The sequence below is a fragment of the Hypanus sabinus genome, chromosome 31, assembly GCF_030144855.1.
Source record: "Hypanus sabinus isolate sHypSab1 chromosome 31, sHypSab1.hap1, whole genome shotgun sequence".
In the NCBI taxonomy this organism is placed as follows: Eukaryota; Metazoa; Chordata; class Chondrichthyes; order Myliobatiformes; family Dasyatidae; genus Hypanus; species Hypanus sabinus.
Window position 1 is genome coordinate 13,328,759 of NC_082736.1, and position 27,755 is coordinate 13,356,513.

The window sequence follows — 27,755 nt, forward strand, 5'->3', positions numbered from 1 at the left end:
GCGCCAGGGCGCCGGGCCAGTGTCCTGGATCTCCGTCATCGTGAGCCCAGTGGGATTTCCCTCAGCACAAGTAGATCAGTACCCCAGAAATGAAGCCCTGCTCCGCCTTCTCCAGGACAGCAGGAAAACGGCAGGCGCCATTGTCCCTGTTGCTGAGGGCAACATGGGGATCTTGGGGTTTGTGGTCGCGATGTGAAGGAAGCTTGCACCGCTATAACTATGTTCGTCTCCGCCAAAATGTCCGCATGGAGCTCAGGATAAAAGGTCACTGAGGTAAATATGAACTCTGCTTCTCCGTTCACAGATCCTGACGTACCTGCTGAGTAGATCCAGCAGTTTCCGTTTCCAGTTCAGGATCAAATCTGTTCTTCTGACTCCGGATCTCTGCCCTTGTTGCATGTGGAGAACATGGTAATCAGGAGTGGTTAAGGCGATGAACTGTAAATCTAAGTGCAGGTTCGAATCCTTACCACTGCAATGAATTATGGAGCGGACTCGAAAGGACGAGTCTCCCACTCCGACTTCTGTTTTCTATCTTTCAACGTCCATCCTTTGTGATTTGCAACTCAGATTTACTACTACGCATGAGGTTATGGAGCACTTGGTGACACAGAACAAGTTTGGACGAAGTATGTATGGTTTCCTTAGACGAAAGTATTGTGAACAGTCTTGGACTCCTCATCTTAGAAAAGATGCCCTGGGATTGGAGAGGATGGAGACGAGGTTCACAAGGATGACTCCGGAAATGAAAAGTGATGCGAGGAATGTGATAGCACTGCGTCTGTAATCACTGGAATTTAGGAGAATGAGGTGAGATCTCATTGAAACTCTTCGAATGTTAAAAGGCCTAGACAGAGTAGATGTGGGAAGGATATTCCCTACGGTTTAGGAGTCAAGGATAAGGGGTCATTGTCTCAGGATAGAGGGGGTCCATTTAAAACAGAGATGCAGAGAAATCTATTTAGAGGGAGGTGAATTTGTGGAATGTATCACCACAGGCATCTGGAGAGGCCAGGTCGTTGGGGGTATTTAAGACAGAGCTTGATATGTTCTTGATTGGACCCAGCATCAATGGTTATGGGAGAAGGCTGGGAGCTGGGGCTGAGGAGGGGAACATTGGATCAGCCATGATCAAATGGCGGTGCAGAATCGATGGGCCACAATGCCTAATTCTGCTAATAGCTTATGATGTTATGGGATCAGATATAAAATTTCATCATAAATTTGACATTGGGGATGTAGCTCAGTGGGAGAGCGCATGCTCCGCATGTATGAAGTCCCGGGTACAATCCCCGGCATCTCCACTAATTTTTGACGGTATTCAGTCTTGCCGACAGTTTCAATGCTGTCCTGCAAGCGCCGTTGTCCATACCTTTTTGGTCCTTACTACCGATCGTGCTGGTGTCACTTTCTGCCTATACTTATGGATTAGAAATAGAGCCGGATAAATATTCCTCACCCCAACACAATCAGGCCGGATCGGAGGAAAAGCCGAATCGGAAGAGATTCCGAGGCCTCTTCCGTCACACAGGGGTAAGTGTATGTGTGAAAAGAGCAGGTGCCAGCGACAACGAACGAATATCGGGTGACCCTTTAAAGTATCTTCTACCCGGACATCCCAGTGTCAGATCATACTTCCACATTGGCTTCTCGTTAGTTTAGTGATTAGTATCACTAAAGACGGGGTTAATACCCCCGATAGGCAAATAATTTTGCTGTTTCCATATTAAACGTAATTGCAACTCGAATTTTCAAAGTAAATTGAAAAGGGTTAAAGAGGGTAAATCAGAGTTTGGGGTAGAATTGATCGGTTGTTTGGGGATGTGGAAAGTCGATCGGCAGTGACCCCGGGAATGGAGAGTTACCCGGTAGGAAGGGAATTTCTGTTCAGCTTCGTGAAATCTCCCCTAAGCGACTCTGTATCTCAGAGTTATTCGGTGTAACACGCGGTGACAGAGAACAATGGTTCCGGAAATATTTGCTTCATCGGCCTCTGCCACATTTTATATGTTAAACAAAGGCTGTCGTTCCGCTTGATTTAAGGTTTCCAGTTGAAAGAGTCAGAAAGGAGAGGGCGAGTGGAATCGGTGCCTTCACCCCGCTCAGGCCACCCCGCAGAGACTCTGTGAGACTCATTCCGTATAACTGCGAGCTCAGAGCTGTGGTCATCGACCTGAAACGTGAACTCTGTTTCTCCTTCCACAGACGCTGTCTGACCTGCGAAGTATTTCCGGCAGTTTCAGCTTTTAGTTCAGGAATAGTCCTGTTTCTCTGACTCCGGGGTCGGTGCTGTCCTCATCCGTCCTGGGACACAGTGACTACATCCTATATATCTTTCTTTGAGGAGTGTGTTCTAGCGGCCGAATTTTTTTGGGATGAACTGGGAATCTATTGGTTTTTCCGCGTCTAATTTTGACAGGTTTGTGGATACAACGTTTTCTGTTTTATATTGTCCGTTGCTCTCTGATTCTAAGCATTCATGAAGATTGTGAAAAAGCTGGATCACGCTATCAGTCGCCATCTTCCAACGCCAGAACGGACTATTTATGGTAGATTATTCCAGTTTGTCTCTGTGGGGCAATCGGTGAGCGCGTTCGGCTGTTAACCGAAAGGTTGGTGGCTCGCGGCCACCCAGGGACGCTGGTGATCCAATAGCTTTTGCTGTACGTTGCAATGCCCGCTGGAAATCGCTCCGCTGTTCGGAGATCGGCGTTCCCTGCTACTGCCGCATCACGTTCAGCGGGAATTAAATACAGACGATGTTTCGGGCCGAGACCCTTCGTCGTCCCGTCCTGATGAAGGGTCTGGGCCTGAAACTTCGACTGTACATCTTCTTATAGATGCAGCCTGGCCTGATGCCTTCCATCAGTATTTTGTGTGTGTTGCTTGAATTTCCACCATCTGCTGATTTCCTCGTGTCAGCCGGAATTAAAAAGTTTTTTGTCACCTACAGAGATACAGTGAAAAGATTCGCTTTCACACTTTCCATAGAGATCAAATCATTACAAAGTGTACTGATAGAGAATAATATAAAACAATAACATAATGTAGAATAAAATTTAACAGCGACAAAGAAAGCACAGTGCAGAAAGTAATTAGGTGCAGCATTATAACGGGGTAGATTGCGAGGTCAAGTGTCCAGCTTATCCTAATCGGGAACCATCTGGATACCAGACTCAACCAGCTCACCACTACCACCATTCGCCTCCGTCCGGCGGAAATCGTCCCCACTAAATAATTTCTCCTTCGACTCCTTCCATTTCCTTCAAAAAAAGTGCAGCCACAGACATTGCCATGGGTCCCACCTATTCCTGTCTGTTTGTCAGCTACGTAGAACAGTCCGTCTTGCAAGACTAGTTTAGTATTTATCCCTAAATTTTCCTGTGCGGCGTAAAGGACTGCATTGCTGTTGTTTCTTGCGGAGCTCATACACTTCATCAGCTTTGACTTCAACTTCCACCCTGCCCAAAAATTTACATGGCCCATATTCGACACCACCCTTCCTTTTCACAAACACTCTCTCTATCTCTGACCACAGCCTATCTACTGATGTCTATTATGACCACACAGACTCTCACAGCTAACTGGACGATACGTCTTTCCACCTCGTTACTTGTACTGATGCCATCCTCTTCTCTCAATTCCTCCGTCTCCGCCGCATCTGCTCTCAAGATACGGCGTTTCTTTCAAGAACAAAGGAGATGTTGCAGCGGTGAGCTACACGCAGCGCTGAAATAACGACACGGAGTCGGTAAACTGCAGTTAAAGAAGAATTTATTCGAACTTCGCGGCTTCGCTTTAAAGCCTCCCTGATCCCGCCCTCCCCGGGCGAGGATGCTGCAGGAGGCACGTATTCACAGTCCCGCGCGACCTTTTCCCATTGTTAGTGAAGCAGACCTGGCGCCCATTTGGGACTGGCCTTTATGCCGGCGCGCTGGCTATTTGTGAGCCGGTTCGAGTGCGCTAGAAAGTGGGTCGCCAAATAATCCCCCCCCCGCCAGAACCGGCGATACACCCCCCAATGTCCACAGTCTTGGCTGGACCCTGTTTGGGAGGTCGGTCCCTGCGCCGCTGTGCCGGGAACTCGACTGGTTGCGCCACGTCCACATGGGCCAGTTTGAGGCGGTTCACCGTGAAAACCTCCTCTCTCCCCACAACGTCCAGGACGAACGTGGGCCCGTTGTTCCTGAGCACCGTAAATGGCCCCTCGTAGGGATGGTGCAGCGGTGGCCTGTGCCCGCCCTTTCGTACAAACACAGTTCTGCAGGTCTTTGGGTACGCAGCCCATGCTGCGATGTGGGTATGGGGGCCAGGTTGCCGAGCCTCTCCCATGGTCTGCCCAGGACTGCTGCGGGTTCTTCGTCGTGCCCCCTTGGGGCTGGTATGAACTCCCCGGGGACGAGCAGGGGTGCGCCGTACACCAACTCGGCCGACGAGGTGTGCAGATCGTCTTTGGGCGCTGTGCGGATGCCGACTAGGACCCAGGGAAGCTCGTCCACTCAGTTAGGCCCTTTCAGGGGGGCCATGTGAGCCGACTTCAGGTGACGGTGGAATCGCTCCGCCAGGCCGTTCGACTGTGGGTGTTAGGCAGTTGTATGGTGCAGCTGTGTCCCTAAAAGGCTGGCCATAGTTGACCACAGGCTGGAGGTGAACTAGGCGCCTCTGTCGGAGGTAATGTGGGCCGGTACACCAAAGCGGGATACCCAGGTGGTGATCGGTGCCCGGGCGCAAGATTTTGAGGTGGTGTCGGTGAGCGGGATCGCCTCCGGCCATCTGGTGAACAGGTCCACGATAGTGAGGAGTTGGGGCGCCCCGCGCAACTCTGGTAGGGGGGCCCACGATATCCAGATGAATGTGGTTGAAACGCCGGTGGGTGGGTTGGAACTGCTGCGGCAGAGCTTTGGTGTGCCGCTGCACCTTGGCCGTCTGGCAGTGCATGCACGTTTTGGCCCATTCACTGACCTGCTTGCGGAGACCCTGCCAAACGAACCTGCTGTAGACCATCCGGACGGTTGTCCTGATGGAGTGGTGCGCTAAGTTATGAATGGAGTCGAAAACACGGCGCCGCCAGTTTGCCAGGACAACGGAACGGGGTTGGCCGGTGATGACGTCACAGTTTAGGGTCCTCTCACCTGGGCCTACGGGGAAGTCCTGGAGCTGCAAACCGGAGACTGCGGTTCTGTAACTAGGGATCTCCTCGTCTGCCTGATGCGCCTCAAAATCTACCCCTTTGGAAAGGGCATGAATGTTAGGGCGCGAGAGCGCGTCCGCCACGACATTGTCCTTACCCGAGACGTGCCGGACATCCGTCGTGTATTCAGAGATGTAGGACAGATGGCGCTGCTGGCGGGACGACCAGGGGTCGGACACATTCGTGAACTTAAAGGTAAGCGGCTTGTGGTCCGTGAACGCGGTGAAGATTCATGAAGATTGTGAAAAAGCTGGATCACGCTATCAGTCGCCATCTTCCAACGCCAGAACGGACGATTTATGGTAGATTTTTCCAGTTTGTCTCTGTGGGGCAATCGGTGAGCGCGCTCGGCTGTTAACCGAAAGGTTGGTGGCTCGCGGCCACCCAGGGACGCTGGTGATCCAATAGCTTTTGCTGTACGTTGCAATGCCCGCTGGAAATCGCTCCGCTGTTCGGAGATCGGCGTTCCCTTCTACTGCCGCATCACGTTCAGCGGGAATTAAATACAGTCGATGTTTCGGGCCGAGACCCTTCGTCGTCCCGTCCTGATGAAGGGTCTCGGGCTGAAACTTCGACTGTACATCTTCTTATAGATGCAGCCTGGCCTGATGCCTTCCATCAGTATTTTGTGTGTGTTGCTTGAATTTCCACCATCTGCTGATTTCCTCGTGTCAGCCGGAATTAAAAAGTTTTTTGTCACCTACAGAGATACAGTGAAAAGATTCGCTTTCACACTTTCCATAGAGATCAAATCATTACAAAGTGTACTGATAGAGAATAATATAAAACAATAACATAATGTAGAATAAAATTTAACAGCGACAAAGAAAGCACAGTGCAGAAAGTAATTAGGTGCAGCATTATAAAGGGGTAGATTGCGAGGTCAAGTGTCCAGCTTATCCTAATCGGGAACCATCTGGATACCAGACTCAACCAGCTCACCACTACCACCATTCGCCTCCGTCCGGCGGAAATCGTCCCCACTCAATAATTTCTCCTTCGACTCCTTCCATTTCCTTCAATAAAAGTGCAGCCACAGACATTGCCATGGGTCCCACCTATTCCTGTCTGTTTGTCAGCTACGTAGAACAGTCCGTTTTGCAAGACTAGTTTAGTATTTATCCCTAAATTTTCCTGTGCGTCGTAAAGGACTGCATTGCTGTTGTTTCTTGCGGAGCTCATACGGTGCAGCGGTGGCCTGTGCCCGCCCTTTCGTACAAACACAGTTCTGCAGGTCTTTGGGTACGCAGCCCATGCTGCGAAGTGGGTATGGGGGACAGGTTGCCGAGCCTCTCGCATGGTCTGCCCAGGACTGCTGCGGGTTCTTCGTCGTGCCCCCTTGGGGCTGGTATGAACTCCCCGGGGACGAGCAGGGGTGCGCCGTACACCAACTCGGCCGCCGAGGTGTGCAGATCGTCTTTGGGCGCTGTGCGGATGCCGACTAGGACCCAGGGAAACTCGTCCACTCAGTTAGGCCCTTTCAGGGGGGCCATGTGAGCCGACTTCAGGTGACGGTGGAAACGCTCCGCCAGGCTGTTCGACTGTGGGTGTTAGGCTGTTGTATGGTGCAGCTGTGTCCCTAAAAGGCTGGCCATAGTTGACCACAGGCTGGAGGTGAACTAGGCGCCTCTGTCGGAGGTAATGTGGGCCGGTACACCAAAGCGGGATACCCAGGTGGTGATCAGTGCCCGGGCGCAAGATTTTGAGGTGGTGTCGGTGAGCGGGATCGCCTCCGGCCATCTGGTGTACAGGTCCACGATAGTGAGGAGGTGCCGCGCCCCGCGCAACTCTGGCAGGGGGGCCCACGATATCCAGATGAATGTGGTTGAAACGCCAGTGGGTGGGTTGGAACTGCTGCTGCAGAGCTTTGGTGTGCCGCTGCACCTTGGCCGTCTGGCAGTGCATGCACGTTTTGGCCCATTCACTGACCTGCTTGCGGAGACCCTGCCAAACGAACTTGCTGTAGACCATCCGGACGGTTGTCCTGATGGAGTGGTGCGCTAAGTTATGAATGGAGTCGAAAACACGGCGCCGCCAGTTTGCCAGGACAACGGAACGGGGTTGGCCGGTGATGACGTCACAGTTTAGGGTCCTCTCACCTGGGCCTACGGGGAAGTCCTGGAGCTGCAAACCGGAGACTGCGGTTCTGTAACTAGGGATCTCCTCGTCTGCCTGATGCGCCTCAAAGTCTACCCCTTGAGAAAGGGCATGAATGTTAGGGCGCGAGAGCGCGTCCGCCACGACATTGTCCTTACCCGAGACGTGCCGGACATCCGTCGTGTATTCAGAGATGTAGGACAGATGGCGCTGCTGGCGGGACGACCAGGGGTCGGACACCTTCGTGAACTTAAAGGTAAGCGGCTTGTGGTCCGTGAACGCGGTGAAGGGCCTACCTTCCAAGAAGTGCCTGAAATGCCGGATTGCCAGGTATAGCGCCAACAGTTCGCTGTCGAAAGCACTGTATTTGAGCTCGGGCGGTCGCAGGTGTTTGCTAAAAAAACGCCAGGGGTTGCCAACGACCCACGATGAGTTGCTCCAGTACCCCACCGACTGCCGTGTTAGATGCGTCCACTGTGACGGCGGTAGGGTCGTCCATTCCAGTGTGCACTAGCATCGCGGCGTTTGCCAAGGCTTCTTTCGTCTTATTGAAAGCGGCGGCGGACTCCTCGTCCCAGGTAACGTCCTTGCCCGGACCCGACATCTGGGCGAACAGTGGGCGCATGATTCGGGCAGATGAAGGGAGGAAGCGGTGGTAGAAATTTACCATACCCACGAATTCCTGAAGGCCTTTGATTGTGGTGGGTCGGGGAAAATGGCGGACTGCGTCTACCTTAGCTGGCAGAGGGGTTGCCCCGTCTTTAGTAAACCTGTGGCCCACGAAGTCGATGGTGTCGAGACCGAACTGGCATTTGGCCGGGTTGATTGTTAGACCGTATTCATTCAGTCGGGCGTAGAGTTGACGGAGTTGGGACAGATGCTCCTGACGACTGCTGCTTTCTATGAGGATGTCGTCCAAATGGATGAAAGCGAAGTCCAGTTCGCGTCGCACCGCGTCCATTAACCGCTGGAATGTCTGTGCGGAATTCTGCAGGCCGAACGGCATGCGTAGGAACTCGAAAAGGCCGAACGGGGTGATGAGTGCAGTTTTGGAGACGTCGTCCGGATGCATCGGGATTTGATGGTATCCCCGGACGAGGTCTACCTTGGAAAAGATCCGTGCGCCGTGCAGGGTTGCTGCAAAATCGTGAATGTGCGGCACAGGGTAGCGGTCCGGTGTTGTAGCCTCGTACAGCCTGCGGTAGTCGCCGCATGGTCTCCAGCCCCCTGTCGCTTCGGTAACCATGTGCAGGGGGGAAGCCCATTGGCTGTCGGACCTCCGTATGATCCCCAATGCCTCCATCCTCTTGAGCTCCTCCTTCGCCAGTCGGAGATTGTCCGGGGGAAGCCTTCAAGCATGGGGGTGGAGGGGTGGTTCCTGTGTCGGGATGTGGTGCTGTACGCTGTGTCGGGGCATGGCTGCCGTGAACTGCGGTACCAGAACCGATGGGAAATCCGCCAGGACCCTGTTGATGTCGTTGTCGGACAGCGTGATGGAGTCGAGGTGAGGGGCTGGCAACTGGGCTGCACCCAGGGAGAACGTCTGAAAGGTCTCGGCGTGGAGCAGTCTCTTCCTGGGCAGGTCGACCAGTAGGCTGTGAGCTCACAAAAAATCCGCACCTGGAAGCGGTTGGGCCATGGCGGCCAGTGTGAATTCCCACGTGAACCGGCTGGAGCCGAACTGTAGCTGCACCGTACGGGTGCCATAGGTCCTTACTGTGCTGCCGACCACGGCCCTCGAAGGGGACCCAGTGCCCTGTTGCGGGTGTCGTAACTCGTTGGAGGTAAGACGCTGATCTCGGCACCGGTGTCGACCAAAAAACAGCGTCCCGACCGCTTGTCCCACACATACAGGAGGCTATCCTGATGTCCAGCCGCCGTAGCCATCAGCGGCGGCTGGCCCTGGCGCTTCCCGGGAACTTGCAGGGCGGGCGACAGCGGCGGGCTGCTGCGCCCCACCGCTGGTGGTAGAAGCACCATTGCTCGTTGGGCCCACCCCTGCCTCTAGGGCTAGCGGGCTCTGGGAGAGTTGCCTGGTGATCTGTGCAACGTACGCACCACTCACCTTCTTGGCGTTCCACAGCATGTCCGCCCGGGCTGCCACCTTCCGGGGGTCGCTGAAGTCCGCGTCGGACTGCAGCAGGCGTATGTGCTCGGGCATCTGCTCCAGGAATGCCTGCTCAAACATAAGGGAGCGCTTGTGTCCTCCGGCCAGAGACAACATCTCATTCATTGAAGCCGATGGAGGTCTGTCTCCCAAGCCATCCAGGTGCAGTAAACGGGCAGCCCGCTCGCGCCGTGAGAGTCCGAAAGTCATTATGAGCAGGGCTTTGAATTCCATGTACTTGCCGTCCCCTGGGAGAGACTTTATGAACTCCTCAACCTGGGCCGCTGTGTCCCGGTCGAGGGAGCTCACCACGTAGTAGTAACGGGTGTCCTCTGAGGTTATCTGCCGAACGTGGAATTGAGCTTCTGCTTGCTGGAACCACAGGTGAGGTCGCAGCGCCCAGAAGCTTGGCTGTTTCCACGAAACTGCATGAACAGATGCGGCGTCGTTCATCTACGGTCCAAATATCGTTTGGACCGTCGGGGACACCAATTGTAGCGGTGTGCTACACGCAGCGCTGAAATAACGAAACGGAGTCGGTAAATTGCAGTTAAAGAAGATTTTATTCGAACTTCGCGACTTCGCTTTAAAGCCTCCCTGATCCCGCCCTCCCCGGGCGCGGATGCTGTAGGAGGCACGTATCCACAGTCCCGTGCGACCTTTCCCCTTTGTTAGTGAAGCAGACCTGGCGCCCTTTTGGGACTGGCCTTTATGCCGGCGCGCTGGCTATTTGTGAGCCGGTTCGAGTGCGCTAGGAAGAGGGTCGCCACAATATTGTGTTTTTTCAAAGAAAGGTGTTTCCCTTCGTCCACCATGAAAACTGCCCCTCAACAGAATCTCTTCCATTTTTCTCACGTCTGTCCCCACCCTTTCCTAGCCCCCTTCACTAGGGATAGGTTTCGTCTTGTTGTCACTTGTCTCTCCCCACCTCCTAGCCTCCACCTCACAGTTCTCTGCAATCTCCTGCGGGTTCCCACAGCCAAACACATCTGTCTTTATTTTCTGCAGGGATCGCTGCCTATGTGAATCCCATGTGCGTTCGTTCCTATCCTTGCAAGTGAAACAAGTGTGTTACGTACCCGTTGGTGTCTTGTGGCTGTCACGTGACTATGATGTAATTGAGGCTATGCTGGGCATGATACAATGGTCTTGTGATGGTGGGTGACGTAATTTTCCCGCCAGTGAGAGGACATATATTTTTTTTTCCAATAGAGTATGAAAGGGGAATACCTCCCTGGGACACGGGACAGTTCGTAGTTGAATTCGCCAGTGACTCCGTTTTGCTGCGCATTCGATGTTATGACGCAGGTTTGTTTTAAAGTGGAGTTTTACTTCCGGCTTTAAGTCTCAAAGTTTATTGCCGGCAGTTTTGCTACAATACTGCCAGTTCAGTCCAGTTGGAGAGTGAAGAATTATCGAAGTTCGGGAAGCCGAAGAATCGAGGAAAGTTATTGGCTGTATTTAATCTTTATTTAATCTTCGTACAAGGAATAAGTAACTTGTGTCCAAGTTAGCTGCTGTATTTCTGAAAGCAGAACGAGCTGGACGCAGAGTTTCACCAAGGAAAGGTCAGTGCCTTTAAGCGGTTTTATTTCCTTCAATCGTATCTCCCTCGGCAAAGCATACTTATATATATAAAACATTATATATAACAATCACAGCACGGAAACAGGCCATCTCGGCCCTCCTAGTTCGTGCCGAACTCTTAATCTCAGCTAGTCCCACCTACCCGCACTCAGCCCATAACCCTCCACTCCTTTCCTGTCCATATACCTATCCAATTTTACCTTAAATGACACAACTGAACTGGCCTCTACTACTTCTACAGGAAGCTCATTCCACACAGCTATCACTCTCTGAGTAAAGAAATAACCCCTCGTGCTTCCCTTAAACTTCTGTCCCCTAACTCTCAAATCATGTCCTCTCGTTTGAATCTCCCCTACTCTCAATGGAAACTGCCTACTCACGTCAACTCTATCTATCCCTCTCAAAATTTTAAATACCTCGATCAAATCCCCCCTCAAACTTCTACGCTCCAATGAATAGAGACCTAACTTGTTCAACCTTTCTCTGTAACTTAAGTGCTGAAACCCAGGTAACATCCTAGTAAATCGTCTCTGCACTCTCTCTAATTTATTGATATCTTTCCTATAATTCGGTGACCAGAACTGTTCACAATATTACAAATTTGGCACAACCAATGCCTTGTACAATTTTAACATTACATCCCTACATCTGTACTCAATGCTTTGATTTATAAAGGCCAGCGTTCCAAAAGCCTTCTTTCACTATCCTATCTCCACCTTCAGGGAACTATGCACTGTTATTCCTAGATCTCTCTGTTCCTCTGCATTCCTGAATGCCCTACCATTTACCCTGTATGTTCTATTTGGATTATTCCTGCCAAAATGTAGAACCTCACACTTCTCAGCATTAAACGCCATCTGACAACGTTCAGCCCATTCTTCTAACCGGCATAAATCTCCCTGCAAGCTTTGAAAACCCACGTCATTATGCACAACACCTCCTACCTTAGTATCATCGGCATACTTACTAATCCAATTTACCACCCCATCATCCAGATCATTTATGTATATTACAAACAACATTGGGCCCAAAGCAGATCCCTGAGGCACCCCGCTAGTCACCGGCCTCCATCCCGATAAACAATTATCCACCACTACTCTCTGGCATCTCCCATCTAGCCACTGTTGAATCCATTTTATTACTCCAGCATTAATACCTATCGACTGAACCTACTTAACTAACCTTCCATGTGGAACGTTGTCAAAGGCTTTGCTGAAGTCCATATAGACTACATCCACTGCCTTACCCTCGACAACATTCCTCGTAACTTCTTCAAAAAATTCAATAAGGTTTGTCAAACATGACCTTCCACGCACAAATCCATGCTGGCTACTCCTAAACAGATCCTGTCTATCCAGATAATTATTAATACTATCTCTAAGAATACTTTCCATTAATTTACCCACCACTGATTTCAAACTGAAAGGTCTATAATTGCTAGGCTTACTTCTAGAACCCTTTTTAAACAATGGAACCACATGAGCAATACGCCAGTCCTCCGGCACAATCCCCGTTTCTAAGGACATCTTAAAGATCTCCGTCAGAGCTCCTGCCATTTCTACACAAACTTCCCTCAAGGTCCTCGGGAATATCCTGTCAGGATCCGGAGATTTATCCACTTTTACTTTTCTTAAAAGCGCCAGTACTTCCACCTCTTTAATTGTCATAGGTTCCATAACTTCCTTACTTGTTTCCCACACCTTACACAATTCAATATCCTTCTCCTTAGTGAATACCGAAGAGAAGAAGCCGTTCAAAATCTCTCCCATCTCCCTCGGCTCCACACATAGCTGATCACTCTGATTCTCTAACTGGCCAATTTTATCCCTCACTATCCTCTTGCTTTTAATATAACTGTAGAACCCTTTCGGATTTACTTTCACTTTATTTGCCAAACCAACCTCGTATCTTCTTTTAGCTTTTCTAATCTCTTTCTTAAGATTCCTTTTACATTCTTTATATTCTTCGAGCAATTCCTTTACTCCATGCTGTCTATTTCTATTGCAGACATCCCTCTTTTACCGAACCAAATTTCTAATATCCCTTGAAAACCATGGTGCTTTCAAACCTTTAACCTTTCCTTTCTACCTAACAGGAACATAAAGGTTCTGTACCCTCATAATTTCACCCTTAAATGACCTCCATTTCTCTATTACATCCTTCCCATAAAACAACTTGACCCAATCCACTCTCTCTAAATTCCTTCGCATCTCCTCAAAGTTAACCTTTCTCCAATCAATAATCCCAACTCTAGGTCCTGTCCTGTCCTTCCCCATAATTTTATTGAAGCTAATGCTATTGTGATCATTGGACCCGAAGTGCTCCCCAACACATACATCTATCAGCTGACCTATCGCATTCCCTAACAGGAGATCCAACACTGCCCCATCACTAGTCGGTACTTCTTTGTATTGTTGCAAAAATCTATCCTGCACACATTTCACAAACTCTAAACCATCCAGCCCTTTTACAGAATGAGCTTCCCAGTCTACGTGTGGAAAATTAAAATCTCCCACAATCACCACCTTGTGTTTACTGCAAATATCTGCTATCTCCTTACACATTTGCTCTTCCAACTCACGCTCCCCATTAGGTGGCCTATAATACACTCCTATCAGTGTTACTGCACCCTTCCCATTCCTCAATTCCACCCAAATAGCCTCCCTCGAGGAGCTCTCTAATCTATCCTTCCAAAGCACCGCCATAAGATTTTCTCGGACAAGCAATGCAACGCCTCCTCCTCTGGCCCCTCCTACTCTATCACACCTGAAGCAACTAAATCCAGGAATATTTAGTTGCCAATCACACACTTCCTGCAACCATGTTTCACTAATAGCTACAACATCATAATTCCAGTTATCAATCCACGCTTTAAGCTCATCCACCTTTCTTACAATGCTCCTAGCATTAAAAATAGATATATTTAAGATACTCTTCACCCCTCCTCTCTTTTCATCTCTAACAATGCATTCAAATTTATTATCCTTTTCTTTCTTCTCCCCTACATCTTCGGGCTGAGCGCATCCCTTCTCCATCACCTGCCTTTCCTCCATCACACGTTGTCTATTTACTTGCTCTACTGGTGAACTAACCTCCTCTCCCATGGTTTCCTCAAATTGATTACCGCCCCCCCCCCCCTACCTTACTAGTTTAAAGTCTGCCCTGTAGCCCTAGCAAATCTCCCCGCTAGGATATTAGTCCCCCCAGGATTCAAGTGTAACCCGTCCTTCTTGAACGGGTCACGCCTGCCCCAGAAGAGGTTCCAATGATCCAGAAACTTGAATCCCTGCCCCCTGCTCCAATCCCACAGCCACGCATTCATCCTCCACTGTCGCGTGGCACTGGCAGTAATCCCGAGATTACTACCTTTGCGGTCCTTCTTCTTACCTGCCTTCCTAACCCCCTATACTCTCGTTTCAGGACCTCTTTCCCTTTCCTACCTATGTCATTAGTACCTACATGTACCACGACCTCAGGCTCCTCACCCTCCCACTTCAGGATATCTTGGACGCGATCAGTAACGTCCCGAACCCTGGCACCAGGGAGGCAAATTACCACCCGGGACTCCCGATCACCTCCATACAACCGCCTGTCTGAACCCCTGACTATCGATTCCCCTATTACTATGGTCCTCTTTCTTCTATCCCTACCCTTCTGAGCTACAGGGCCGTCCTCTGTGCCGGAGGCCCGGCCACTGTCACTTCCACCAGGTAGGCTGTCCCCCCCAACAGTACTCAAACATGAGTACTTATTGTCAAGCTGTACAGCCACTGGGGTACTGTCTAGTACCTGCCTCTTCCCCTTCCTGACCGTGAATCACCTATCTGCCTCCCGTGGCCCCGGAGTGACCACCTGCCTGTAACTCCTCTCAATCACCTCCTCACTCTCCCTGACCAGGCGAAGGTCATCGAGCTGCAGCTCCAGCTCCCTAACTCGGTCCCTCAGGAGCTGCAGTTCGGCGCACCTGGCGCAGATGTGGAAGTTCGGGAGGCTCGGAGACTCCAGGACCTCCCACATCCGACACGGAGAACAACAAGCTGCCCTCACACTCATACTTCCCAAATAACTGAAAATAACAAGAACTAAAAGATAAGACTACTGTGCCCTCTTCCGCCTAAGCCCCCTCAGCCCAAGCCCTACACTCTGCTCCCGGCGCAATCCGCTGCCGCAAACAAAGCTGTCCGCTTCTTAAGGCTGCGTTCTTTTTTATATCTTCCCTCCTTCCCAGGCCTCCTTCATCAGGTTTGGTCTCCAAATTTGTGGAAAGCCATTCTTGCTATTGAGGGAGTGCAGTGTAGGTTCACGAGGTTAATTCCCGGGATGGCGGGACTGACATATTTTGAAAGATTGGAGCGACTGGGCTTGTATGCACTGGAATTTGGAAGGATGAGAGGGGATCTGATTGAAACATATGATTATTAAGGTATTGGACACGCTAGAGGCAGAAAACATGTATCCGATGCTGGGGGAGTCGAGAACCAGATGCCGCAGTTCAAGAATAAAGGATACGCAATTTAGAACGGAGTTCAGGAAAAAAAAAACAACTTTTTTTCAGCCAGAGCGTTGTGGATCTATGGAATATTCTGCCTCAGAAGGCAGTGGAAGCCAGTTCTCTGGATGATTTCAAGAAAGAGTTAGATGGAGCTCTTAAAGATAGCAGAGTCAAGGAATATGGGGAGAAGGCAGGAATGGGCTACTGATGATCAGCTATGAGAACATTGAATGGCGGTGCTGGCTTGAAGCGCCGAATGGCCTACTCCTGCACCTATTGTCTATTGTGTATATGGAATCTGTCACAGGGATTTCAGGGTACCGGAGAACTCACAGAGTCACCCTGACGTCTGCTTGTTAAGTGCGGATCTGGCGCTTTTTATTCATCCCCTTCTCACTGTGTGACAGGAGGAGTGTCAGGATTCTTTAGCGTCTCAGTCACTTACTCTGTTCAAGGTCTGTCCAAGGGAAGGGCTCCCATCAGCGTGTGGTTTGAAAGGACAATTATAAACATAGTTTGTTTATCCATTTGGCGATGCGCGAGGAAGGACCCCATTAGTACAAGCGTTTGTAGTTCTTCGACGCGGTTCTAACTCAGTCTGATTCCTGGCGTATGCTCGCCGCGGGTTGTATATCTCCGGTTTGTTGTGGATGGCGACATTAATTTACCGAAATAGGACCTGCAGCAGGGTGAGGAATGATCCGGCAGAAAACAATTGGAGAGTGAAGGAGTCACAGGGAACTAATGGAGACGCCTGACTACTCAAATCTTTTGCAACGTCATTGAGCGATGGTGGTATAGTGGTGAGCATAGCTGCCTTCCAAGCAGTTGACCCGGGTTCGATTCCCGGCCATCGCAGGTTGTACAGTTTTATGCTAAATAAGAAATAAACCTCTTAAATAGACACGAGCTACAGAGAACTCCAAGGGCCAAGTGACCCTAATCCACTCACGCTGTAAGTGTAAGGTTGATTCATTAATTATCATTCAATGTGTCGTGGATCAGAATGGAATTAACCTCCCAGGATTTTCCCGTTAAATCCCGTTCTGACTCTATTCCAGATTCTACAAGAATGGGCACTTTACAAGAGGGATCGGCACGATTTGCAAAGCGTTGCCTGATTAAATTGTTTGAGTTTGTTTGCCTTCAGTGGAATATCGGAGCCTGCAAGTAAACTTGACCAAATTATGATGTAGAAAATTCTGAGAGACATAGGTTGTGCAGATAGCCAGAATTGGTTTACAGGTGCAGTATTCTGGAGGGAATGAATTTAAGGTCGGAGTGGGAGAGAGTTTAAAGAAGATGTGCGGGTCACGTTTTTTGGACGGAACAGGGTGGCTGCTTGGAACTGGCTGCCAGGTTCAGAGACGGAAAGGTGTACGATGTTCTCAGATCGGCACATGAATATGTTAGTGTGGAGCACAAAGAGAAAACAGCAGATGATGTAATTTCAAGTGGCAGAGACAATATTGGAGCAACTCAGCTGGCAACGCAGCATCTGTATAAAAAAACAGTCGACGTTTCGGGCCGAGTCCCTTCATCCGGACTGGAGAAAAAACCGATGAGGGATCAGAGTTAGACGATGAGGGGAGGGGAGGAAGAAACACGAGGTGATAGGCCAAACAGGCGGGGTGAGGGGAGCCGCTAATGAATTAAAGACTTGAAATGCTGATTGGTGAAAGGGATACTGGGCTGGAGAACAGGGAATCTAATAGGAGACGGCTGAAGGCCATGAAAGAAAGAAAAGGGGTAGGACCACCAAAGGGAGGCCACCCAGAACAAATGTAATGTGTTGCTCTTCCACCCTGAGTGTGGCCTCAGCGGACAGTACATTAGGCCTTTGGCCACGGGCTACAATGTTGGAACTGGAATAGGAAGTGGAATTAAAGTAGGAGGCGACTGGGCGATGCCGCTTTTACTGGTGGACTGAGTGTAGATGCTCGGTGAAATGGACTCCTAATCTGTGTCAGGTCTCAGCGATATTCTGAGGCCACACCGGGAGGACTCGATACAGCAGATGACCGTAAAATACTCACAGGTGAAGTGTCGCCTTTTGGAGGGATTGCTTGGGGCCCTGAATGGTAATGAGGGTGGAAGTGTAGAAGTAGGTGTCGCCCTTGTTGCACTCACTAGGGTAGGTGCTACGAGAAAGGGCGGTGGGAGGGACGAACGCACATGGGGTTCACATAAGGAGCAATCCCTGCAGAAAGTAGAGGGGGAGGGGTAGATGTGACTGGTGGTGCGATCCTGCTGGAGATGACGGAAGTTACAGAGCTGGAGGCGGAGACTGGGGGTAGGTAGGTGAGGACAATACCAACCCTATCCTTGCTGGAGGGCGTGAGGATGCGGTGTTGGCAGACGTGAGCAAAATGGAAGAGATTATGTTGAGGACAGCTTTGATGGTGGCGAAGGAGAGACCAGTTTGTTTGGAAAAAAAAAACAACGATATCCCCTTTGTTTTTGAATGAAACGCCTTACCCTGAGAGCAGATGCAGCGAAGACGGAAGAATTGAGGGGAGAAAGAGTCATTTCTACAAGTAACGAGGTGGGAAGAGTTATATTTCAGGTAACTGTGAGAATCTACGTGGTCATAATAGACATCACTGTCTTCAGAGATAGAGACAGAGTGATCGAGAAAAGGGAGGGTGGTGTCAGATATGGGCCAGGTAAAAATTTGTGCAGGGTGGAAGTTGGAGGCAAAGTTAATTAAGTGGATGAGCTCAGCAGGAAACAGCAGCATTGCAGTCGTTTACGTTGCGCAGGAAATGTTAGGGAGAGATGCCAATGTAGGCTTGCAAGATAGACTTTCCCAAGTAGCCGACAAACAAACAAACAGTTAGAGCTCGGACCAATGCCAATGTCTGTGGCTACCACTATTATTTGTAGGAAATGGCGGGAGTCGAAGGAGAAAATATTGAGTGGGGACAAGTTCCGCCAGACAGAAGTGAATGGTGGTAGAAGGGAGCTGTTTGGGTCTGGTATCCAGATGGTTCCGAGTAGGATAAGACACTTGATCACGCAATCCACCGTGTTATGATGCTACACTTAATTAATTATCTGCACTGTCCTTTCTCTATTGCTGTTAAATTTTATTCTGCATTCTGTTATTGTTTTATATCGTTCTCTCTCAATGCACTGTGTAATGATATGATCACTAAGAACAGTGTGAAAGAGCAGCATTTCACTGTATGTCGGTAACTGACAAAAACAATATTAATTCCCACAGAACGTGCTGGCACTGTAGCAGGAAACGCCGGTCTCCGGACAGCGGAGCGTTTCCCAGCTTGAAAGACAACGCGCAGCAAAAACTACTGGATCACGAGCGTCCCCGGGTGGGCTCCACCAACAACATTTCAGTTCACAGCCAAACGCGCTCACCGACTGCGTCACGGAGACAAATTGAAGAATTCCGCCATAATTGGTCCATTCCGGTGTTGGAAAATGCTGAATGGTAATCGATGCTGTGACCCGGCTTTTTTACAATCTGTTTTGCATGGTTTGCATCAGGGGGTAGCCGATAATATAAAACAGAAAACGCTGGAACCGCATACTTGTCAGAATTAAAAGCGAGAATACCAATAAGATTCCCAGTGCATTGATAAAACATTCGGCCACAAGTACACAATCCTCAAAGAAGGACATTTTACTTGGGACGTAATCACGGTATCCCGGGACGGATGAGAACAGCACCGATCCCGAGATCATCGAAACATGACTGTTCCTGAGCTAAAAGCTTCAACTGCCGGAAATACTCGGCAGGATGGGCAGCGTCTGTGGAGGGAGATACAGAGTTCACGTTTCAGGTCGATGACCTTTCACACCTCCGACCTCGTAGTTAGACGGAAGGAGTCTCACGGAGTCTCTGCAGGGTGGCCTGAGCTGGGTGAAGGCACCGATTCCACTCGCCCTCTCCTTTCTGACTCTTTCAACTGGAAACCTTAAATCGAGCGTAACACCATCCTTTGTTTTACATTTAAAATGTGGCAGAGGCGGCTGAAGCAAATATTTCCGGAAAAAATTGTTCACTGTCACCGCGTGTTCCGCCGAATGACTCTGAGATAGAGTCGCTGAGGGGAGATTTCACGAAGCTGAACACAAAGTCCATTCCTATCGGGTGACTCTCCCTTCCCGGGTTCACTGCAGATCGACAGTTCCACATCCCAAAAGAACCGATCACTTGAACGCCAAACTCTGATTTAACCTCTTTAAACCTTTTCAATTTACTTCGAAAATCCGAGTTGCAATTACATTTATGGAAACAGCAAAACCATTTCCTGTCGGGGAAATTATCCTCCGTCTTCCCCGTGACAGACGGGGATACTAACTGGGAAACAAACAAGAAACCAATGCGACAGAGCGATTTGACATTGGGTTGTCCGAGCACAGGATATTTCAAATGGTCACCTCGAAGTTGTTCGTTGACTGTTTTTGCACCGGCGCTTTTCACACATGCACTTCTTTCCGTGCGACGGGAGAGGCCTCGGAATCGCTTCCATTTCAGCAGTTCATTGTGCAAAGCTCCCATTCCAGCCTGATTGAACATTTATCAACAGGATTTAACTGAAGCAGGAAAATACCTTCCAGATCTTCCACTTTGACCACACTGGAAAGTCTGGCTGTAGTTCTACTCCCTAAATATAGGCAGGTACTGACGTCTGCAGTATCAGTACTGAGGATTGAAAATGTACTGACAAGGGAGGTGCAGGGGCGCTTGCAGGACCTCTTTGAATCTGTGAAAGGGTTGTATTCAGGGATACATCTTCGCGTCTCAAAGGGCACGCCACAGTTGTTACAGACTTCATTAAAGCATGTGTGGATGAGTGTGTGCCTGCGAAACCACACTGTCTATATTAGAATCAAAAGCAGTTGATAAATCAAAAATGCCCATATAACCATATAACAATTCCGAAACAGTCCACCTGCGAATGTTTCACGCATGTAAGTCTTAAACTCATTATTCATTTCTCCTTACATTACCGTTACCTGTTCTTTAAGAATTCCACTCTTAAAGAGCAGAGTGGAAATCATGACTTTCCTGAACTCGAAAACTATTCCAAACTATAGTGATTCTGGATAGATCACTTCTACTACCTCCTCAATCTCTTCAACTACCTTTTCTAGAACTCTGGAGTACTGTCTATCTGGTTTAGGTGACATATCTAACTTAAAACTTTCATCTTCCGAAGAAACTTATCCTTATGATTGATTAAAAACTCTGACCCTTGACTTTCTTCCATTGTGGGATGTTACTGGAGTCTTCCACATTAAAGACTAACACAAAATACGAATTCAGTCCCTTTACCATTTTTTCGTCCTCATTACTCTTTTTACAGTCCATTTATCAGAGGTCCAATGTCCATTCATGTCATTTTTAATTTATATCCATTTATATATTTAACTAAAAAAGAAGACCTTTTAAAGATTTGTTATTTCGGTCTAGCATACCTTCACATTTCATATAATTGCTTTTTAGTTGCCTTCGACTGCTTTTTAAAATCTTCCAAAACTCCTAGCTTCCCATCTTTTCTATGTTGTAAATCCTCTCTTTTGCTATTATATTTTCTTTGACATCTCTTATTGCCTTTTGCTCCTTTGAGAATGTTTCTTGTTCTGTGGGATGGACAGAACATATATGTTCTGAATCACTGCAATGCAAATACTGACACATTTTGACCACTGTTTTCTAAGGGTCCCTTTGCCTTCAGATTCCTTTTGAAAACTAATTGATTACATATCGCCTAATCCAGACTTTTCTTTCCCTTAGTGGGCTTGACAACAAGTTGCTCAAAAACCATATTGTACAACTCCAGCAAGACAAAAAGAGTTTACCTTTGTCCTGAATATTGAAAAATCCCATGACTATCAAAGCATTGCACTTTTCTATCTTCCGTCCTGATTTGTAAATTTAATCCTGACTGCAGCTTGTATGTTTACACATTTAATATCAGGATATTCTTTTCACGCTTACTGTTCCTTAACTTTACATTCAAAGTTTCTACATCTTCTGATGCCATGGTATACCTTCTATGGATTTTACTTTTACTTCCGCCAGGACCCACGTCGCAGAATAGTTTGCACTGTAGCCCTTCTCATTGGAACAGCTTCTTCCCTTCCCAATGCTGGTGCCAGTGACCCACAAATTCAAACACCTGTCATCCAGACTCATAATGCCCTGTTCTTGCTAACCCTGTCCCAATTTTCTCATGGCTCAAGTCACAATCCCCATATTATAAACTAATCGATTCGTTTTTTTTTAGTCCAGTCCCTAACTCCTGAAATTCCCTCAGCAGAACCTCTTATCTACCGCCGGTAGCAATGTGGATAACCTCATGGATCTTTCATCAACCTCCCCACCCCCAACACAGCAAACTTATCTGGACGTCAGAGAATATGACTCAAATCAGGACGCAAGGCAGACAACACCGTTTCCAGGGCGCTCCAACCCTACTGCACAGAATCTGTCTATTCTCTGCCGATATTATTCCCAATTACATCAACATTTCCCCTCTTGCACCCGTCCCACCGCCCGCAGAATAATTTGTGAGCCAAGGTGACACAGTTTTTTTGCTCAAACCTTTCTAAGGCTCCCTCACTTACCTCATCCTCACAGTGAGCTGCCATCTCAGAGCTGCTGGCAGAACTCAAGTACTGATGGTCCTCCAGCACTAAACTGGGATTCCTTACTCGCCCCACTCACAGTCAAACCCTCTTGACCATGGCCACAGCCGAATTCAAGCTGTTCAGACGTTATGTGCGACGGGCTCCTGAAACATCGTGCGCGGGTAATTCTTCTCCACGCTTCTTTATCACATTGTTTGAGCCTCGGGTTACAGGTCATCAACTTGGACCTGAGCTCCTTAAGCAGCCAACACTTGCTGCAAATACGGTCAACAGGAAGCACAACGGGGTCCACCAATTCCCAAGTCAAAAAGCAACAAGACATCAACTGGTCCTGAATATCTCATTTATTTAATCAGTTGTTATGAGGTCTGTTTATAGTTAACTACAATAAAAACCTCCATACCCGCTCTTACCTACTATTCACCCGTACCTGCTTGCGAAGGGATCTCCTACCAAAGCTTCAGACCTCAGACTCCTCCACTGGCCTTCTCACAGAATGGGGACTCCGCTTAAAACTAATTGTTTTTTATTGGTCCTTGCCAATTGGCTAATTACCCAACGGATCTCAAACTCAAAAAGCAGCTCCGAAAGCGCTCGCATATGTTTTTTTTTTAATTCAGCACTGCTAATAGCCCCGCGATCTCTGACTTCTCCGAAGGCCTCCAGAGGCCAAGCCTGATTTTAATTATTAGATCAAGACGGTGACTATATTTTGCAGTACTCGTTTCAACCCCAAATGATCATTACATTTTTTAATCTCCATTTAAAAATCCTTCCTCCACTTTAGTGATTTTTTTTTCTGTCTGTCCCTAATTTGTTGGTAAAAATGATGTTGTCCTCGAGCAGCGTCTCCATCATTTCCCCACCACTGATTATTTCTGATTCTCATTGTGACATTCGGAAGGGGATATAATTCCTGTACTATTACACTATTCTTCCCATTTTGGAATTTATTCCTCTCTACCTAAATAGTTACAAACTATGTTGATCTTTGCAATTAGGCATGATTCGATTTGATTTAGATTTCTTTTCTGCGGTTTTATTTTTACAGCGGATTCTTTGATGCTGATCACCAGACAGATCCCACCGCTCATTGTTGGAACGGATCCCGCTCCAACGATTAATCCGTTTGCTCTGCGCCAGCACAAATCTGGGAAGCCACGGTGGTACCTCGAGGCGTGGCGCTCAGAGACAGGCAGCTCACAGTAAATGCGATGACATGAATCGCTGCCCCAGATATCCTGAGAAACATTTGCTATCTCGAGAGTTAAGAAAAACTCAATTTTGACTTTAAATATCTCTGCCGATCTGGCGAAAAAAACGTGCCAAAATATTTAAAATAAACTCTTTTAAAATATCTAATGTTGTCATTATTAATATAATTCATTTCGGAATTCACCAAGAGTAATGCGTTAACATAAAGCATTTACACGACGTCACGTACAATTAGCACAACAGCTGTTTTACTCCTTTCCCTGAACTTGGGAACTTTTAAATATAATTCGAACTGTAATGGATAACCTTGCTTTGGCGAGTGGATTGTAATTCAGCCCGCATGGTGGACAGGTCGGAGGGCACTCTGCTCTTATTCCAGATCGAACTGAGATTCCAGTTTTAGACACCGTGCGTAGCCTGGAAGATACGAAATAGAATCTTCGCAGCTGGACTTTGCGGTCGAGTAGCGGTCTGATTGGAAATCTGATTTTCAACTCGGGCCTACATAAGTGTTTTGGCATCTTGGCGGCAACTCTGTCAGTGGCCCGACCCGGACAAATATTCTGCTAAGCAGCTCAACTGGTACTGATCAATTGAAATCTCTGCTTTACTGTTTCCTTTCTTTATTTTATTTTAAATGTAATTGTGACCCTGGTACTTGGAAATACGGTCTTACCCAATGCATCACTCACCACACCTTGGCCATGACAATATTAGGTTTAGTTGCTGTTTCCAGAATAATACTGCATGAGAATTTTTTTTATCAAGACATTCACTTCCATTTTTGCAGATCAGAGAAACGTAGAAATATAGAAACGCTACTGAACAATACAGCCCTTCGGCCCTTAGAGTTGTGCCGAACATGTCTCTATCTTAGAAAAGCAAAGAGATGTCAGGCACCAGCTTGCTAATACTTGGTTTCCCACACAGCTGGAGTACTGTGTGCAGTTCTGTGCGACACACTGTAGGAAGAACATGATTGCACTGTGATCTGCGACCTGCTGCTCTGGTCCCCCTCCCCCCGCTAATCCCATGGTAGCAGCAATGAACCTCCCTGACAGTGTAGAGCAGATTCGTTGGGATGTTGTCTGGCGTGTGGCCTTTCCGTGATGAGGTGGGACTGGATGGTTTGGCTTTGCTTGCCTCAGAATGAAGGAGAAGCTGAGGAGCTGAGAGTGGCTCTGGGGCTCACTGGGTAAAGGCCAGGTCAGGAAATACTCTGCATTACGTCCGCTTGTCACGCCTCAGCTCTGTCACATCGAATCACCTCCATGTCTGCTACAGGAGCGGCCAAACATTGTCTCATTCTCCACTCTCCGGCCCGGGCCCCGTCGCCTCGATTTGGGCCGTATGCGCCACGCACAACCGTCCCGCTGCTTCAAAACTGCAGTTCACACTGCAAAAATTACAGTTCGTATAGGCGGCAGAAAACTCAGCTCCGAATGGCAAGCAACAGCCTATTGATTGCAGTGATCGTTTTGCTGAGTATGTGTGATTCATAAAGTAGTTCGTGGTTTTGTCTGATACCGACAAGTGAACGCTGTGAATAATCTGCGCCATCATAAAACGGAGTGTCCCCTCCCTGGTGCCAGGGTCAGGGACGTCTCCAAGCATCTGGAGAAATCTCTCAAGGAGGTCAGCGTTTATTCAGCCGGAGGTGCTGGTTCACGTCGGTACCATTGCACAGGTAGAAAAGAGATGATTTCCTGTTCTGTGAATATAGAGAATTAGGGAAGAACTTAAAGAGCAGGACCTGAAGGGTTGTAATCTTGATACAACTCTCGATACCGTGTGGTTGTGGAGGTAGGAAAGGAAAGTTAGAGTATGTACAATGTACTGTGTATGTTAATCAAAATTGCTACTTCGTTTTGTTAAGAGTAGGAATGCTTTGTTATGATAAGTGCTTTCTCTCGCAGTTGTTTTGCTTCAGAATTGCAGATAACGGGATTGTATTAGTTTGTCAAACAATGGGGAAATGTTGTTTTGTATTGTGGGTTTGGGAGCGGGGGTTTTTCGCAGTCTTTTCGGGGAGTCGGGAACAGTAATGCGAAGAAGGTGGACGTGTGCTGCACCGCTCGGTCGACCACCGGGGTGGTCCGTGGTGCAAGGACGTGGAGATCGGCGGAAAGCGACAAGGGTTCGTGGTTCGATGATTGAGCTCCAACGCTGTGTAGTAAACTGACTGAAATCTGATAAGTTTTGGCGACTTTTATTTTATTTTATTTTCCTTCATATATCCTGTATTGTTAGTAACTGTATTGTATATCCTGTATTGTGAGTTTGATATTGCGTGTGCGTCACTGCATTAACTTGGTTTCCACAGCACTTGCGTATACGGGAGGAGGGTTTAGAGAGTGGCTGGAGTTCTTTCACTAGACATATACCAGCCTGTTGAGCAGGTGTTACATTTATGGGGTGCTCGACACGGGATTGTATTTTCAGGGGCTGTGGAATCGCGCAGTCAGTAGTGCGGAGATGGTGAACTGAAGCGGTTCAGAAAATGACGCGTGCGTGGTGAGTGGAGTAGATTTTGGGGTTACGGGAGAGGCGTTAGTGCGGGGGTTGAGTTAGGTAAAAGGTATCGGTCAGGTGGAACTTGTAGCTAGACGGTGTAAGAAAGAGGTGGGGTCTAGCTGGGTGTTGGTTCGTACGAGTGCCGACATCATGATGTTGGATCTGCCAGCGACTGTCAGTGTTCCAGGGGAGGCTGGGCCGTGGGTACGCCACACCTTCTCCGAGACTGAGGATGATGAAACACCGCAAGAGGAGCTAGAGCTGGAGCTGGCCCCCGGGGTGGTGCCCATCACTAGTAAATCGGGGTCAGAGGGTGAAGGCGTGACTTGGATCCTCTCCCCAGTAAGCCTTGGAGCTGGAGGCCACACTTAATTCCCTGGTGGGAATGGCCTATAGGCCACGGATGACGTTGGGGGTGTTCTCAGGGGCCTAGGCTACTCCGGGCGGGGAGATGGGCTATAAGACCTGGATCGAGCATACGTCTTTGATGTTAGAGGAGTGGCCAGGATCCGATGAGGAGACGAGATAGCGATTGGTGAGTAGTGTGAGGGGTGCGGCGGTCAAGGCAGTTGGGGAGTTGAAACCTGAAAAGCCTGCGGCTTCAGTAGAGGAATGTATAGACGTTTTGGAGGGAGCGTTTGGATTATCAAGGGAACCCAGGCTGCTTTTAGCAGAGTTTCAACGTCTGGAACAATTGAGAGAGGAAAAGCTCTGTGAGTACATATTTCAGATGGAGGGGATGCTCAAGTGGTTGCGGTGCCGGGGGATAGTGAAGGCGCCTGACGTGGCTAGCGTGAGGAAGAGTCAGGTATTCAGTGGATCTCTGGAGGAGGACAAGGTGGCTTGGACTGTCCAGCAGGCATAGTTCGGGCAACTGCTTTGAGAGGTACGGGAGGAAGAGAGAGCGTTGGGGCGTAAAAGGGGCTCGGGCCGCCGGGAGCGATCCTGAGCGATACAGGAAGTGGTGGCTGGGTGGCGGACTGAAAAACGCCAAGGGAGTAGGGATCCCCCTCCAGAGCGGAAAGACTGGGAAAGTACACACTCCCGGGGGCTGGGACTGTGGACTGGGAGCGGCGGCCGTCCTAGAAGAGGAGGGGCGGCGGGCAGCGTGTTGTTTAACTGTGGGAAAGAGGGACATTTCAGGCGGGTCGGTAAGCTGCCGAGGGTATGCTATAGCTTTGGAGAGGGACACTTTCGGTGGGATTGTGAGAGACAAGGAGTATCGCGGAGGGCAAGTCCTCCTACGACTAAGAAGGGAAACTTAGGAGGTGCTCAGTGAGAGAACGGACAGGAGCCTCTGGAGGAACACGTTCCCACAGATCAGCCTCGGGACCACCACGTTCCCCGCCTTTATTCCGGATAGGCTGATAGGACCCCATGCCAGTGAGTCTCTACGGATACAGGGAGTTTACGCAACAGCCGTTATTGATATGGGATCGCAGGTGACCTTATTGTACCGGTCGTTCTACAACCAATATCTAAAACATTTGTCCGTAACCCCATTGACGACCTGCAGATTTGGGGTGTGTGCGAGGTTATTACCTGTACGAAGGGTACCTATCAGTGAGATTGGAGTTCTCGGAGAGCAATGTGGGAGTGTCCAAAGCTATTGAGACTTTGGTGTTGGTGTGTCCGGACCCGTTGGAAACAGGTGGTGCTGCCCTCCTGGTGGGGACTAACTCCCCAGATGTGCAACGGCTCCTGGGCGTTTGTAAAGAGAAAGGGGTGGAGACTTTCTGGAGACCCTCTCTGTGAGCGGTATTCGAAGAAGGGGGAGCCCCCCCCAAGGGGAACACTGCGGAGAGAGGAATCACCTTTAACAAAGGGATGCCACTGGCACCTTTGTTCCCAGTGACGGTAATGTCTAGCGCACTGGTGAGTCCCCCTAACGGGGCAGGGTTGCAGCATCGAAGTGAGCTGAGAGCTGAAGC

The 27,755-nt window shown here is 48.9% G+C and overlaps 1 non-coding gene across 1 annotated transcript; it reads left to right on the top strand.

Moving 5' to 3' along the window:
• The first annotated feature begins 16,260 nt into the window (after nucleotides 1-16,260).
• trnag-ucc (transfer RNA glycine (anticodon UCC)) lies at nucleotides 16,261-16,332 on the top strand. Its single transcript has one exon. It is a non-coding gene; the product is annotated as a tRNA-Gly (tRNA).
• The last annotated feature ends 11,423 nt before the right edge of the window (nucleotides 16,333-27,755 follow it).